This window comes from Pongo pygmaeus, chromosome 2 (assembly GCF_028885625.2).
Source record: "Pongo pygmaeus isolate AG05252 chromosome 2, NHGRI_mPonPyg2-v2.0_pri, whole genome shotgun sequence".
NCBI lineage: Eukaryota > Metazoa > Chordata > Mammalia > Primates > Hominidae > Pongo > Pongo pygmaeus.
The window spans coordinates 147,751,820-147,769,568 of record NC_085930.1 but is presented as its reverse complement, the minus strand read 5'-3'; the positions used below and the strand labels follow the sequence as shown (position 1 = coordinate 147,769,568).

Here is a 17,749-nt window from a genome sequence, read left to right as displayed (position 1 = left end):
ATCTAAAATTTATATGGAAATGCAAAGGGCCAAGAATAGATAAGGAACCCTTGAAAAAGGACAAAGCTGAACTTAAACTTTCAGATTTCAAGCTACGTAAAACAATAACAATTAAATTTATGGTTCTGGCAAAGAAGAGACAAATAGCTCAATGTGACAAACTAGGGATTCCAGAAACAAACCCACATATATACAGTCATTTGGTAATGACAAAGTTAGACTACTGAGCAGAAGGGGATGGACAGATTTTCACTAAATGGTACTGGATCAAATAGATATCCACATAAAAACAAATAAATCTTTGCATCCTACCTCACACTAAACACAAAGACCAATTCCAGATGGATTGCACATATAAAAATAACAGCCAAATCAGTTTAAATTTTAGAATAAAATATTTTAAAATATCTTCATAAACTTGGGATAGACAAGATTTCCTAAATAAGATACAAAATTGCTAATCATTAACAATTGATAAATTAGAATATATTCGCACTGTAAAGTTTTTGTTCATCAAAAAATACCATTAAAGAAAATAAAATGCGAACAGCTGAGTGGAAGAGAATATTTTCAATAGATGTGTCCAACAAATAACTCATATCCAAAATATATAAATAACTCCTACAAATTAAAAAGAAAAAGGCAACTCAGTAGAATTTAATGACATAAATGATGTTAATAATATATAATGATTTTTTTTTGAGACAGGGTCTCACCATGTAGCCCAGGCTGGTTTCAAACTCCTGGCCTTAAGCAATCCTCCCAAGGCCTCAGCCTCCTGGCACTTCATAAGAGTGCCTGAAATTAAACACATGTAAGGGTGTGCTGTTTCATTAGTCATCAGAGTTACGTAAATTAAAATGCAATTAGTTACTACTACTTACCCACCCATGGACCATAATGGCTAAAATGTAAAAGATAAATAATACCATGCATCAGTGACAATGTGAAGCAATTAGAATTCTTACACCCTGTTAGTGAAAATATAAATTGGTACAACTACTTTGGAAAACTGCTTGGCAGTATCTACAAAAGCTGAACATCACACATTCTACAACCCAACAATTGCACTCCTGGGTATACACCCAACAGAAAGGCTTACAAATGTGCCTCAAAAGACATGTACAAAGAAATGTGTAACAGCATTACTTATAATAGCTCAAAAAGTAAAATGCAAATGTCTACCAACAAAAGAATAAAAAACTGAATTGTGATACAGAGTTACAGTGACAATAGTCCCTCCATTTCCACACCTAGTAGATGCCTAAAACTGTGGATACTACTGAATCCTAAACATACTATGCATGAATTTCTTTTTCCTTCTCAATTTCACAGATAGAAGATTCATTCTTATTGTAGATCTTGGCAACCTCAGCGGACAATTTTTTCTTTCCTTATTAAGTTGAGAAATTGCACCTTTCACTTAATGGAAGTACTTTCAGCTTCTCTTTGGCATGTCTGAATTACCAGCATCACTATTCTTGCTATTATTAAGTAAAATAAGGGTTACTTGAACACAAGCACTGTGATATCATAACAGTCTATCTGACAACCTACTAACCTAGAGAGTTACTAAGTGAGTAATGAGAAGGTAGTATATATAGCATGGATATGCTGGAGAAAGGGAGGATTCATGTCCCAGGCAGGACAAAGCAGATAGTGCGAGATTTCATCATGCTAATCAGAACTGAATGCAATTTAAAACTTAAGCATTGTTTATTTCTGGCATTTTTCCAGTTAATATTTTTGAACCACAGTTGACCCTGGTAACTGAAACTGCAGAAAGCAAAACCACAGTTAAGGGAGGACTATTATAATACTAGTCAGCAATGAAAATATATTAACTACTACTTCACCCAACAATGTGGATGACTCCTCAACATATGTTGAGCAAAATAAGCCAGACATAAAAAGAAAATACATACTGAATGATTTCATTTATAAAAAATTCAAAAACAGGCAAAACTAATTATGGTGATAAAAGTCAGTATACTGATAATCTTTAAGGAGGAGTTAGCATCTGTAAAGGGGATTTGGGGTGTTGCTGGTAATGTCATGGTTCTTATTCTGGAGGCTGGTTACATGAGTATGTTCACATTATAAAAATTCATAAGGGACTTCTGGTTTCAGCTTTGATGTTTAGTGCTTGGAAGCTGTCACTTACATCCTCACAACAACAACAAAAAATGCTGAACAAACTAAAAATCAACAACCTTCTTAGACCCATCAGAGAATTGAGGTCACAGGGCAAACTGCTACCTGAAAAACTGGAGAAACAAGTGAATACAGAGAATCACAACTTACCAAAAGCAGAAGCTACTAGAGCCAGGAACTGATAGGAACACTTAAATGGGAATTGACAGATTGCTGGAAGCTGAGTGTGGACTACCTTGGGGGTTAAATACTCCCAGGGTGGGGGGTTCAGCTTTGGAGAGGACCACACTTCCCTGAGTTCTAGTTAAAGAAGCCCCACCTGGGTGAAAATCTAATGAAAATCCTCTCATGCTCATGGCAGGGGGTGGGGGTGGGGTGCTAACAATCTGAAATATGCCCAGGGGTAAAGTAGCCTTTTAGAAATACTCCCAGAATTGTTCTTCTCTGTTCTCCAGTGACAGCAGCCTGCCCTCAGGGGAAACGATATAACCAGAGCCTAACCAGCATGAGGGAAGGAAAATACCCAACTCCAGTCCTCTCTAGTCTTCCTGTCTCACCGAAGGAAGGAATACAATATCTGAAGCACACTTGTGAATGTCAGAGCCCAGGAGCTCACACCCATTAAAAGACTGAGACCTAACCATAAGAGTATTGAATATGTCCCCTCCCCATATAATTCTACCATCTATAATATCAACAGGGTTCCTATCTAATAACAGGAGATTACAGCTGAAAGAACTGCAAAGCTCAGATTCTACTTAAGAAGGAATTTCTAGGGAAACTCAAAAACAGGAAAGACACTAACAAGGACACTAGTGGAATCTGAAGCAACTATAGCAAAGTTGAAGGATATAAGGTTAATATTTTTTAAAAGTACACAGCTTTCCTATATATCAGCAACGAACAACTGGAATTTGAAATTAAAAACATGATACTCTTTACATCAGCATAAAAAATGAAATATTTAGGTATAAGTCTAACAAAATATGTACAAGATCTATGAGGAAAACTACAAAACTCTGATGAAAGAAATTGAAGAAGATCTTTTAAAAATAAATAAGTATTCCATGTTCATGGATAGAAAGACACCATTATCAAGGTGTCAGTTCTTCCCAACCTGATCTATAGTTTCAACACAATCCCAATCAAAATCCCAGCAGGTTATTCTATGAATATCAACAAAATTATTTTAAGGTTTATATGCAAAGGCAAAAGACCCAGAATAGCCAACACAATGTGGAAGAAAAACAAAGTCCAAGGAGTAATACTAACTTCAAGGACTTACTATGCAGCTACAGCAATCAAAACAGTGTGGCATTAGTAAAAGAACAGACACATGAATCAACGGAACAAAAAGGAGAGCCCAGAAATAAACCCACATAAATATATTCAACTCATCTTTGACAAAGAAACAAAGAAACAAGAGGAATTCAATGGAGAAAGGACAGTCTTTTCAGCAGATAGTGCTGCAATAACCAGACGTCTACAAATAAAAAAAAAGTTGATCTGGAATGATATGACAGTGCCATGGAGCCTCAGTTGGTCTCAGATAGCTAGTCTCTTGCTGTCCCTGCTGGCAGACCACTCTGACTCCTACAGGGCATGCATGTGCAGGATCAGGGGATATGCGTGATCAGTGGCTGCAGCCTAGAAAGATGGCAGAGCAAGAGCAAAGAAAAAAATTCCCTTTGATTCCAGAATATCTCCTGAAAAAGATGAAGGCTTTTCAAGCCCTCAAAGCCATCCAGGCAAAGTAGGCACTTCTGGTAAAGAATGAGCAGAGGAAAGGAAGAAGGCTCAGGTTTAAGCGACTGGAATTGGTCCTGCATGATTCCTAGCAGCAGAAATGTGACAGGGTGCATCTCCTATGACTAGAAGTGAAGTCTCATGCCTTAGAATTGCCAGATAAACTTTTCTTGGCCTCTGTTGTATACATCCAAAGGATTAATGGGGTGAGTTCACTGGTGCAGAGGAACACTGCAAGAGTTCTGAGGATTTTCTGTGGTGTCTGTCAAAGTCACTCCCCAGAGCCTAAAAGTGGAAACTTATGTGACCTGGGATTTCCAAATCTGAAGTCTGTCCAGGAACTCATTTTGAAACGTGTGCAAGCCAAGGTTAAGAATAAGACCATCCCTCCATCAGACAACATAGTGACTGAGGAGTACCTGGGGAGGTTTGGTGTCATTTGCTTGGAAGACCTCCGTCATGAAATGGTCTTCCCTGGGAAGAATTTCCAAGAGATCTCATGGTTCTTGTGCCCTTTCTACCTCTCAATGGCCCATCATGCTACCAATAATAGAATGGACTTCTTCAAGGATATGGGCTCACCTGGCTATCAGGGTGAACACATCAATCAGCTCATCCTCCAGCTGAAATAGACCCAGAATTTCTGAAAACACAGTGTATTGGAAGCACATGTTTTTGTTTTTTGAAATTATCAAATCTTGAGAGATTATTTTCTGCTCTGTCTTCAAAAACTGGAAGGGAAGGGCTAGAGAAAAGATAGTAGGTTGTGTGCATGGCAGTCACCTCTCATCACAGTTCAGTTCCAAGGAAAATTTGCAGTGTTTTCCAAGTTGGCTGTTGCCTCCTCCGAAATCAGCACATGCCATGAAGGAAGGAGTCTTGCTTTGTCTCATCTTCTACCCTAGGGTTTAATGTTGGTGAATAAATAACTCAAGCATTTGTACAAGGACCCCTAAAACTCCTGCAGCAGTGGACCAAGCCCAGGGGCATACTTACAACTGGGGAGTCCTAGGGCCTTATTTTGAAAAGACTCGAAATACAATTAGGAAGATAAGCACAAAAGCAAGTGTTCACTTGTCTCTGCTGTGAGTCCATGTTCCAACTTTTCAGTCATGGCTTTGAGAGCTCTCAGACTTACCTGGCTCTAAGTCTATCTGGTGGCTTTTTAATCCTAGCCTGCAACTGGCTTAGTCGTTTTTGCTGGCTCAGGATTTGAGAATGAAGGGTCCCTTCACCAGGAAAACATGCATATACTCAAAATGTTGCTTGCAGTTTTAGGATGTTCATAACCCCTTCTCCTCAGGGACTTTATATAAGGGAGTCCTGCTCTTATCAGGATTGGTCACCCAGGCTTTGATCTTGCTAGAGTCTGGTTACCAAGATAGCTTTTTCCCTTCACAGTGGCGTGTTGTGTTGCCCTCTGTGCCATCTATAATACAGGGAAATGCCCACCATTATTCCCCCTGGGCTTCATGATGGAATTTTGGTTTCCCTGATGATTATCCTTCTCCTTAAAACACAGATCTGGAAGGAATGAATCATTTTCTTGGTTTGCATAGATGAAATTAGCTCTATTTGGCTTCCTAGGCCCCAGGCGGGCAGCTTAATTGACCTTCTCCTTGCATATTCTGGACTCCAGAAGCATTGCCCTCTGTCTTGCTGGTAATGATGTAGTAGTCCAGCAAGAGAGCTTCCAGGGATTTTAATCCTGAAAAAGGAGTCTGATACTGCTTGTATTTTTTTGACCAATATCCACCTCTATTAAATGGGCCTTCCCTCTATTCCATTCACTTAGTTGCCTCTGCTTGCCATCAGAGCAACTGGTAAGGATGTGCCAAATCTAGATTAAATTTGAAAATATGCTTGACTATTGTGTTTCCTGGTCCTTTCAGATCAGTTTGCTGCAATTTTGATTCATGGAGCCCTCAAATATAGCTGTGAAATTAAGTTAGAGGTATAACAATGCCTTAAAATGTGCCAGGTTATGAGGTAATTAGGTTGGTTGGCTCCAGAGTTAAACTGCCAGGAGTAGAGGTTACTCTTATACTGTAAAACACTATGAAATCAGATTACTTTCAAATGATGTATCACAAAGTCATGGGATTGGGGGGAAGCAGTTGTGAGTATGGAAGCCCAGGGCTTACATCACAGCTCTATCTTGGTTTTTTAAGAGACAAAGTCTCACTCCATTGCCTAGGCTAGAGTGCAGGGGCATGATCATATCCCAGCTTGTCTTATACTAAATATGAGAACAATGTTTCCACTCTCGCATGTAAAATGGAGCTAATATCCTCTAGTCTGTCTGCCTTACTTGGTGGTTAAATGGATTAGTCAAAATAATAGTTTGTAATTTATAATTCTATATAAATAAAAGAGGTTATCATTTTTAAAAATCTATCAAGCCATGAAAAGACATGGAGGAAACTTAAATGCATATTGCTAAGTAAAAGAAGCCAGTCTGAGGAGGCTACATACTGTATGATTCCAACTATGTGACACTCTGGAAAAGGCACACTATAAAAACAGTAAAAATATCAGTTGTTGCCAAGCGGAAGGGAAAGGGGAGAGAGATGAACAGTTGGAGCACAGTGGATTTTTACAGCAATGAAACTATTCCAAACAATACTGTAATGGTAAATATATGACATTGTGCATTTGTCAAAATCCATAGAACTGCACAACAAAGAGTGAACCCTAATGTAAAAAATAAACTTCAGTTAATAATCTATCAATAATGGTTCATCAATTGTAACAAGTGTACCACATTAAAGCAAGATGTTCATAATAGGGGAAACGCTGAAGGGAGGGTAGATACGGGAACTCTGTACTATCTGCATAATCGTTCTATAAACCTATAATATTCCTAAAAAAATTAAGTCTACTAATATCAAAAAATCACTTATATATGTAAAAGTAAAATCAAAACAGATGTCAGATTATAATTTAAAATTTTTCAACTAAAGTTGGGAAGAAGAGGGGTAAAGAAAATGGCCAGTAGTAGAAGTACATTAATTTCCTTTTCTTTAATAGCTGGTGGAAAAAAAAAGCAGTTAAAGTAAAAAAATCAACAAATAAAGTTATAAATATATCTAAAAGCACTAAGATAAATGTCTATTATGACAATACAACCTGCTAGAAATCACACCTATATAATAGGAGAGGAAGAAGAGGATGTGGAGGGGAAAAAAGAATAATTTCATCATTGCTCATAGTGGAAAACGAATAGATACTATCTACAGAAATAGATGACTAAAACTATTATATAAAATAATAACTATAACCAGAACAAAATTACAAACTTTTTTTAATTCTTAAAAAACTCCAATGAATAAAGAAAAATAAGCAGATCACGTAGTGAAATTTTTTTAACATAACATGTCAGAACTAGGCCCAAATATATTGTTAGCAACCTAAGTAAACAGGCTAAACTCACCTATTTAAAACAAAAAGACGTTCAGATTGGATCCTAAACCCAAATGCAACTCTTATTTTATATTTAAGAGTAACCTCAAATCAAAATAATTCAAAAATGCTAAAAAATAAAATAAACAATGGTATACCAAGTGGAAAAAAAACAAAAAACAAGATATCAATTTATTGTACAACCAACTTTAATTCACAGCAAAAGTATTAAATTAAAAAAAGAAGGCTCCTTCACAATGTAGAAAGTATAGTTCACAATGATGATTTAACCAGTACAAATATCTATGCATCAAAAAATACACTATCAATGTTAATAAAATAAAGCCTTCAAGAGAAACAGGAACACATTAGAAGCTGAAGATTTTATTCATTTTTACACTTTGTTTTCATGATAGATCACGAAACATAATTAAGAATATAAAAGACATTAAAAACATAATGAAGAAAATCTAATTAATATATATCAAACAACATATCTGAAAATAGATAATATTCCTTCTTTTCACACATCCTTGTCGATTCTCAAAAACTGAACAAATGTTGGGCCTAAAAATATTTTTTAAGTGCCAAAATCTAACAATAAAACAAAATACAATCTTCCACAATGCATTTAAACTAGAAATTAATGACATGATCAGAAAATAAAAGCCTCTACTCCCATGAGGATACATGTAAGAACTTTCAAGAGACAACACAAGCAGTACTCAGAGGAAAATTCACAACCTTAAATATTTATCTTAATAAACAAGCAAGAATAAAAATAAATAATGAAGCATCAAACTCAAGAAGTTAAAATTAATTGAAACATAGAAGGGCAGGTGTGGTGGCTCACACCTGTAATCCCAGCACTTTGGGAGGCCAAGGCGGGTGAATCACGAGATCAGGAGATTGAGACCATCCTGGCTAACACAGTGAAACCCCGTCTCTACTAAAAATACAAAAAATTAGCTGGGCATGGTGGTGGGCACCTGTAGTGCCAGCTACTCAGGAGGCTGAGGCAGGAGAATGGTGTGAACCCGGGAGGCGGAGCTTGTAGTGAGCCAAAATCGCACCACTGCACTCCAGCCTGGGCGACAGAGCGAGACCCGGTCTCAAAAAAAAAAAAAAGAAAGAAACATAGAAAATAGTAGTATAATAAATCTAAAAGCTGACTGAAAAAATAAAAGCTCTCAATGGCACTTATGTATCAGGCACTGCAATAGATGCTTTATGAATATTAATTTTTTAATTTTATCTTTTATTGATACATAATAGATGTAAATATTTAGGGGATACATGTGATAATTTAAAAATGGATATAATTTGTAAAGATCAAATCAGTGTAATTGTAATATTCATTATGTTAAATATTTGTCTTTATGCTTTAAACATTCAAATTATTCTCTTCTAGCTATTTTGAAATATATGAGTGATTATTGTAAGCTATAGTCACCATACTGATCTGTCAAACACTAGGTCTGATTTCTTCTATCAAACTATGTACATACATACCCATTAATCAACCTCTCTTCATCCCCTCCTTCTCTACACCCCTCCCAGCCTCTAGTAACCGCCAGTCTACTCTCTATCATAAAAGAATCACTTTTTAAAACTCCCACATATAAGTTAGAAGATGTGATATTTGTTTTTCTCTGTCTGGCTTACTTCACTTAACGTAATAACCATCCACAGTCCCATTCCATATTGCTACAAATGATAGGATTTCATTATTTTTATGGCTGAATAATATTCCCCTATGTATACATACTACATTGTCTTTATCCATTCCTCCATTGATGAACACTGCTATAGATGTTTTGTGAATATTAATTATTTTAATTTTATTTTTACTCCATATTTTGGCTATAATGAATAGTGCTGCAATAAACATAGGAGTGCAAATATCTCCAATATATTTATTTCCTTTCTTTTGGATATATACCCAGTAGTGGAACTGCTGGATCATATAGTAGTTCTTAGTTTTTTGAGAAACCTCCATACAGTTTTCCATAGTGGCTGCATCAATATATATTCACAAAAACAGTGTATGAGGGTCCCCATTATTCAAATACTCAACAACATTTCTTATTCCCTGTTTTTTTATAAAAACCATTTTAACTGGGGTGAGGTGATATCTCATTGTGATTTTGATTTGCATTACCCTGATGATTAATGATGTTGAACATTTTTCATAAACTCGTTGGCCATTGGTATGTCTTCTTTTGAGAAATGCCTGTTCATGTTCTTTGCCTACTTTTTAATGAGTTTTTTTTAACTGATGAGTTGTTTGAGTTCCTTGTATATTCCGAATATTTGTCCCTTGTCAGATGAATAGTTTGCAATATTTTCTCCCATTCAGTGGGTTGTCTCTTCACTCTATTAGTTGTTTCCTTTGCTGTGCAAAAGCTTTTTAGTTTCATAGAGTGCCATTGTCTATTTTTGTTTTTGTCACCTGTTCTCTTGAGGTCTTGGCCATAAGATCTTTGCCTAGATCAATGTCCTAAAATATTTTCCCCGTTTTCTTCTAGTAGTTTTACAGTTTCAGATCTTACAATTAAGTATTTAATCTATCTTGAGTTGACGTTTTATATGATGAAATATAGGGGTCCAGTTTCATTCTTCTGCAAATAAATGTCAGATTTTCCCAGGACCATTTTTTGAAGAAAGTGTCCTCTCCTCAGTGTATGTTATTGGTTGCCTTTGTCGAAAATCCATTAGCTGTAAATATGGTAATTTATTTCTGAGTTTTCTATTCTGTTCCATTGGTCTATGTGTCTGTCTTTATACCTATACAATGCTATTTTGGTTAGTATAGACTTGTATGTATTTATAAGTTAGGTAGTGTGATGCCTCCAACTTTATTCTTTTTGCTCAGGATTGCTTTGGCTATTCAAGATATTTTTTGGTTCTATACAAATTTTAGGATTTTTTTCTATTTCTGTGAAAAATGACATTGGTATTTTGATAGGGAACACATTGAATCTGTAGATTGCTTTGGGCAGTATGGTCATTTTAGCAATATCAATTCTTCTAATCCATGAGCATGGAATGTCTTTCCATTTGTTTCTGTCCTCTTCAATTTCGTTCATCAACTTTTTATAGTTTTCCTAGTAGAGGTCTTTCACCTCTTGCTGAGAATGGGGTGTTAAAATCCCCCACTGTTATTGTATTGTAGTCTATCTTTCTCTTTAGATCCAATACTATTTGCTTTACGAATCTGGGTGCTCCAGTGTTAGGTGCATAGATATCTGGAATTTTCACTTCCTCCTGCTAGATTGATCCCTTTATCATTATATAATACCTCTTTTGTCCTTTTTTAATGTTCTTAACTTGAAGTCTGTTTCATCTGATACAAGTATAGCGACTCCTACTTGCTGTTGGTTTCTGTTTGCATGGAATATCTTTTTTTTTTTTTCAGATGGAGTTTCACTCTTGTTGCCCAGGCTGGAGTACAATGGCACAATCTCAGCTCACCGCAATCTCCACCTCCCAGGTTCAAGCAATTCTCCTGCCTCAGCCTCCCGAGCTGGGATTACAGGCATGCACCACCACGCCCGGCTAATTTTGTATTTTTAGTAGAGACGGGGTTTCTCTATCTTGAGGCTGGTCTCGAAATCCCGACATCAGGTGATCTGCCCACCTTGGCCTCCCAAAGTGCTGGGATTACAGGCGTGAGCCACCACACCCAGCTGAAATATCTTTTTGAATGCCTTTACTGTTAGTCTATATGTGTCTTTATAGGTAAGATGAGTTTCTTGTAGGCAGCATATAGTTGGGTCATGGGTTTGGTCTTGTTTTTGTTTTCATTTGTTCTGCCATTCAGCCAATCCATACCTTTTAAGTAGAAAGTTTAATCCATTTACATTCAAAGTTATTGATATATGATGACCTACTCCTGTCATTTTACCAATTGACAATTTGGTTGTTTCATATATCCTTTGTCCCTTTCTTTCTCTCTTAATTGTTTATCACTGTGGTTTGGTGGTTTCCTATATTAGTAAATTTGAATTCTTTCTCTTCCTTATTTGTATGATTGTTCCACCAGCTGACTGTATCCTTTCATGTGTTTTCATGGCGGTAATATCATCTTTTCACTTCCAGGTGTAGAAATCTCTTAAGCATTTCTTCTATGACCAGTCTAATGGTGATAAATTCCCTCAGCTGTTGCTTGTCTGGAAAAGACTATTTATCCTTCATTTATGAATGATAACTTTGCTGAGTATAAGTTTCCTCGGCTGACAGGTTTTTTTTTCTTTCATCATTTTGAATATATCATTTCATTCTCTTCTGGCCTATAAGGTTTCTACTGAGATCTGCTGTTAGTCTGGTATGAGTTCCTTTATAAGTAAATAAATACTTTTCTCTTGCTAATTTTAGGATTGTCACTTTTATTTTGATAGTTTGACTATGAAGTGCCATGGAGAACACCTTTTTGAATTGCACCTATTTGGATATCGCTGAGCTTGCTGTATCTGGATGTCTAAATCTCTTGCTAGACTTGGTACATTTTCAACTATTTTCTCATTGTATAGGTTTTTCTAACACTTTGATCTACTCTTGACCTTTTGGGATTCCAAAAGTCAAATATTTGGTTTCTTTATGTGTTCCATTCAGTCTGGACACATAAAAATGTGTGGCAACTTGGCTGCTGGTGGCAATAGAGTCACTGCTGGTTGCCCACACCATGGCCCTGGCAGCAGCAGCCATCTGTGACAGTGGCTGCATGTAGAGGATGTCGGTGGGGCTCCAGGAATATGGAGATGCAGGCTTTGTTGGACCCCAGGGCAGGGTGCAGTTTGTTCAGGCCTGGGCTCTCAAAATGGTGCCTTGCTGTAGCTGCCTAAAACTCATGTTGTCTGAGAAGCATGAGTTTCTTCTCTGGAGCAGTGCTGTTGTAGATCTCCAGGCAGCTCCCTATTTCAATTTCAGGACCCATGATGATCAAAGGGCTTTCCTGAGGCTAGGATTGCAGGATTCTGCAGTGAGGACGTGGGGATCTCTCATTTACTCTTTCCTCATATTGAGTAGCCTCTCTGGGCTCCCAGCAATCCTGGTTAGGCAGGCTGCCTCACTTCCCTCCTGTTTGCTGCTTTAGGTGCTTCCTGTTACTTATCTGTTGGATTCTAGCAATTTTTTTAAAATGATCTATACAAAGTGTGGTTATCTACTCACTATTTTGTTTCTTTGTGGAGAAGGTGAGTACAAGGCCCCTCTAGTGAGCTATCTTCAAGCTCCTCCCTTCAGACAAATGTTAATTTTCACTTGTCATTGTACTACGAGGAAATTTCCCCCTCTCCCTCTTTATCCATTCATGTATCCATCCATTATCAATATGTATTCATGTATTCTTATTTTGTTCACTGAATTTATGACTCTCATTATTTTGATGCTAAATTTTTTCCAGATTTGGCTGATGGGAGCCTCTTCAAGCTATTCCTTGTGTCTTTTTGACAGATCCCCATCATTTTTGGAGGGAGGCACTTCCTTACTTTCTAACGCAAGACGTTCTAAGCTCATCTTATATCTTAACTGCCCCAGTTTTACAAGTAGCCATTCCTCTGAGGAGTCCGTTTCTTAGTGAAGATAACTGTGAACCAAATATGGTAACTTTAATTGCCATGAATCACTGCCTTCTCATTTAACTTCTTCCTTTTCATATTTGTCTCCTTTCTTCCATAGTGACAATCCTGGTTTCCAACAATATTAATATATTTACCAATAGGTTCAATCATACAGCACACAAAATACTTTTGGAATTGATATACTTGCACCATTTCAACAAACGTTCTAAGAAGGGTCAAGATTTATTTACATTTTTCCCTACTGACTCAGGGTCTGTAGTTACAATACAGTGCTCAAAATTTATTTGGATTAGTACTTCTGATACCTTCTGTGTGGTTATTCTATTTATTAGAAATATAGTTATATTCATTTGTTTTTATTTATATTCAGTTTTAGCCCTTTTTCCTCTGATCCTTGTTGATTTTTTTCTTGAATTTTTAAACATCAATAATGAATTTTGACTTTTGATAAATACATTTTCTGGGTCTGTGAGGAGGACTATATAATTTTTTTCATTAATCTATTAATATGATTTCACAATATTTATTTCACCTCCTATTCTTGGAATAATCCCATTTGGTCGTGGTGCATTATTTTTTCATGTGCAATAGAATTGTTTGCCAATATTTTATTTAGGATTTTGAGTTCATACTGAACTCTGTCTCCAATACTTTTAATGAAATTTTTGTCAAGTTTTTGTGTCAATATTGTAATGCTTTTTGTAAATAATTGGGAAGCTTTTTAATCCATGCACTACAACAGTTGAAACTGCATTTGAATAATTCATTTGTTAGCGATCTGGGAAATTCTGTAAAACTGTCTGGACCCGGTACCTTTAGCATGACAAATTTGGTGTTTTGTAATTGGTCTACTTATATTTTCTTCATGTTCTAGAGTCATTTCTGATAAGTTACCTCTTCCAAGAAAATGACTATTTTTATCCAGCTTGTATTAATAACATTTACTTTTCCAGGTAAAGGCATCCTTATGACTGTATTTATTACTTATGGACCTGTAATCATTTTTTCTTTATAATTTCTTAATTTCTTTAATTGTATTTGTTCCTTTTTTACTTGATTAATTGTGTTAACTTGGATTCAAACTGCCTGGATTAAAATCTCAGCTCTGCAATTACTAGTTATATGCCTTCATGAAAGACTCTTTGTGTCTCATTTAGAAGATAATAACCGGTTGAGTGCGGTGGCTCATGCCTGTAATCCCAACACTTTGGGAGGCTGAGATGGGTGGATCACGAGATCAAGAGATGGAGAGCATCCTGGCCAACATGGTGAAACCCCGTCTCTACTGAAAATACCAAAATTAGCTAGTCGTGGTGATGCGTGCCTGTAGTCTCAGCTACTCCGGAGGCTGAAGCAGGAGAATCACTTGAACCCGGGAGGTGGATGTTGCAGTGAGCCAAGATCTTGCCACTGCACTCCAGCCTGGAGACAGAGCAAGATTCCATCCAAAAAAAAAAAAAAAAAAGAAGATAATAACCCTCAAAGAGTTGTGATGATTAAACAAACTACTGTTCATAGACTTCCAGTTCCAGAATAGTGATATAGTAGTAGAATGCTGGCTTCACTCTCTTTCACAGAAACCCCAGAACAAATATACAGCACTGAAATTATAGCCAGCAACTTCCCAAAGCTCAAATATAGAGTAAATCAGTTTCCAAGGCCACAGAGAAGTTAAAAAAAAAACTCTGAGAAGACGGTAAAAGAATCCGATTTCCATATCCATGACACCCCTTCCCCCAATCTAACCAGCACCAAGCACATGAAAAATATTCCTCTGACTCATGGTTTCCACCCTGGAAAAAGTCAGATATAGGTGGACAACAAACTTCCCTACCATCCTGAGATCTTGAGATCCCTGGAAGGAGACCTGTCCCTACCTCAACCCACAGGAGGCATAGAAAGTACCCAAAGGGAGAAATATCCCTAAGGTCAGATACAGATAAGGGAGGAGGTGGGACTACCACCCCCAGCCCTGAAAACTCTGTCTTGTAACTTGGCTAAATGAGGTGCCAAATCAGAGTGGTTGCTCAGCAGCATCCCTCTGTACAAGGTTCATTCTATAGGTTTCCTGGGCACAAAACCATAGCCAGTCATCCCATACTACTGGGATTTTTCCTTTGGGACCTCCTCCACTGGGAATTGGTGGCATTCAGACAGTCTACTAGAACCAAGGTAAACCTGGGCTTTAGACACCATTCAATATCCAATTCCAAAAGGAGGCCATGACCTAGAAAAAGAAAGAATGAAAGAAAAGAAAAGAAAAGAAAATCAGTAGGTAAATTACAAAGCATCTCTAAGCAAATATACCTGACAAAAACCAAAACAAGCCAGACAGAGAAGACTAGAATAAATAACTAATTCTTCAATGCAAAGACGCAGATGCACATCCACAGGAAACAACAGCAAAGAGGGAAATGTGACCTCCCCAAGTGAACAAAGCAAGGAAACAATGACTGACCCTAACAAGAGGCCAATTTGTAAACTTTTTGACCAAGAATTCAAAATAACAGTTCTAATGAAGCTCAGTGATCTCCAAGATAGCACAGAAAAGCAATTAAGAAATTTATCAAAGAACTTTAGCAAAGAGATCGACATAATGAAAAAAAATCAAAGAAAAATCTTAAAACTGAGAAAAATATATTTGCTGCAAAAGATTTATCAAATGTTCTCAACAACAGAATGGATCAAGTAGACGAAAGAATCAGTGAGCTTGAAGATATCTAACAATTAATATTGTTCAAGGGGGAGTTCAGCAAGAGCAAGGAGTAGAAAACTTATTTAAAAAAAAACACAGAAAACCTTCAAAAATTTGAGAAAGAGATAAATATCCAGGTACAGGAACACCAAACATAGCTGACTCAAATAAGACTATCCCCAAGGCATACAGTAATCAAATTTTCAAAGGTCAAGAACAAAGAGAAGATCCTAAAAGCAGCAAAAGAAAAGAAGCACATAATATCTAAAGGAGCTCCAATTTGTTTGGCAATAGACTTTTCAATAGAAACCAAACAAGCTGAGGGAATGGGTGGCAGAACAACATTTTCAAAGTGCTAAAAGAAAACAACTGCTATCCAAGCATACTGTATCCAACAAAGCCATTCTTCAAATATGAAGCAGAGATAAAATCTTTCTCAGAGTAACAAATACTGACAGAATTCACAACCATCAGACCCATCTTACAAGAAATGGTAAAGAGTCCTTCAATATGAAAGAAAAAGAAAACACTTATGTGCAACAAGAAAACACCTGAAGGTACAAAGCCCACTGGTAAAATTAAATACATAGGCCAGGCATGGTGGCTCACACCTATAATCCCAGCACTTTGGGAGGCCGAGGTGGGCAGATTACCTGAGGTCGGGAGTTCGAGACCAGCCTGACCAACATGGAGAAACCCCATCTCTACTAAAATAAAAAAATTAGCCAGATGTGGTGGTGCATGCCTGTAATCCCAGCTACTCAGGAGGCTGCAGCAGGAGAATCACTTGAAACAGGGAGCCAGAGGTTGCAGTGAGCTGAGATCGCACCATTGCACTCCAGCCTGGGCAATAAGAGTGAAACTCTGTCTCAAAAATATTAATTAATTAATTAAACACATAGATGAACTCAGACTACTCTGATATTGTAATTCTCATGTGCAATCCACTCATAACTCTAGTATGAAACCCAAAACTCAAACCTATCAAAAATACTAATAGCTACAGCAACCTGTTAAGGGATAGGCAACCTAAAAATATGTAAGTTAGACAACAAAAAGTCAAAATGTGGGGGAGTGGGTAGTTAATGTATAGAGTTTTAAAAATTTGTTTCCTTATGGGTTTCTATTCTTTTCTTTGTAATATACAGTCAGTTGTAATCTATTTAAAATGACATCTCATATCTACAAGACTTTTTTTGTAAGTCTTATGGTAACCACAATGCAGAAACCTATAATACATTTACTAAAAAGATGGCACATTATAATCAAACTGCCTAAAGTCAAAAATAAAGATCAAATCCTAAAAACAGCAAGTAAAAAATGCCTAGTCACCTCTAAAGGAAACCACAATGAGACTGACAGTGGATTTCTTAGCAGAAACCTTACAGCCTGGAAAAGAATGGGATAATATACTCAAAGTACTGAAAGACAAAAAAAACTGCCAAAGAAGAATACTATATCCAGTGAACTTAGCTTTCAAAAATAAAAGAGAAATAAAATCTTTTCCAGATAAGCAAATGCTGAGGGAAATTGTTACCACTAGACTGGCACTATGAGAAATGGTCAAGAGAGTCCTAAACCTGGAAGCAAAACAATGACATATATAATCATAAAAACACATAAAATTACAAAACTTCCTGATAAAGAAAACAAAGGACTTAAATGGCACCCCTCCAAAAATATGCCAGACCATAATGACAAATAATAAGAGAAAAAGGGAAAAAGAACATATAAAACAACCAAAAAACAATTAACAATATGACAGGAACACAGCCTCAATAATAACATTGAATGTAAAACTAATTAAATTCTCTGCTTAAAAGATATAGAATGGCTGCTTAGAAGAAATGCACCTTACAGTAAAAACACATGCAGACTGAAAGTAAAGGCATTCAAAAAGATATTCCTGCAAACAGAAACCAACAGCAAGTAGGAGTCGTTATACTTGTATCAGATGAAACAGACTTCAAGTTAAGAACATGAAAAAAGGGTTTAGGACCCAAGATGGCTGAATTGGAACAGCTCCGGTCTACAGCTCCCAGTGTGAGTGACGCAGAAGACGGGTGATTTCTGCATTTCCGTCTGAGGTACCGGGTACATCTCACTAGGGAGTGCCAGACAGTGGGCGCAGGACAGTGGGTGAAGCGCACCATGCACGAGCCAAAGCAGG

The 17,749-nt window shown here is 36.9% G+C and overlaps 1 pseudogene; it reads left to right on the top strand.

Moving 5' to 3' along the window:
• Positions 1-3,809: 3,809 nt before the first annotated feature.
• On the top strand, positions 3,810-4,532 carry LOC129032932 (ribosomal protein uL30-like; annotated as a pseudogene).
• Positions 4,533-17,749: the final 13,217 nt, after the last annotated feature.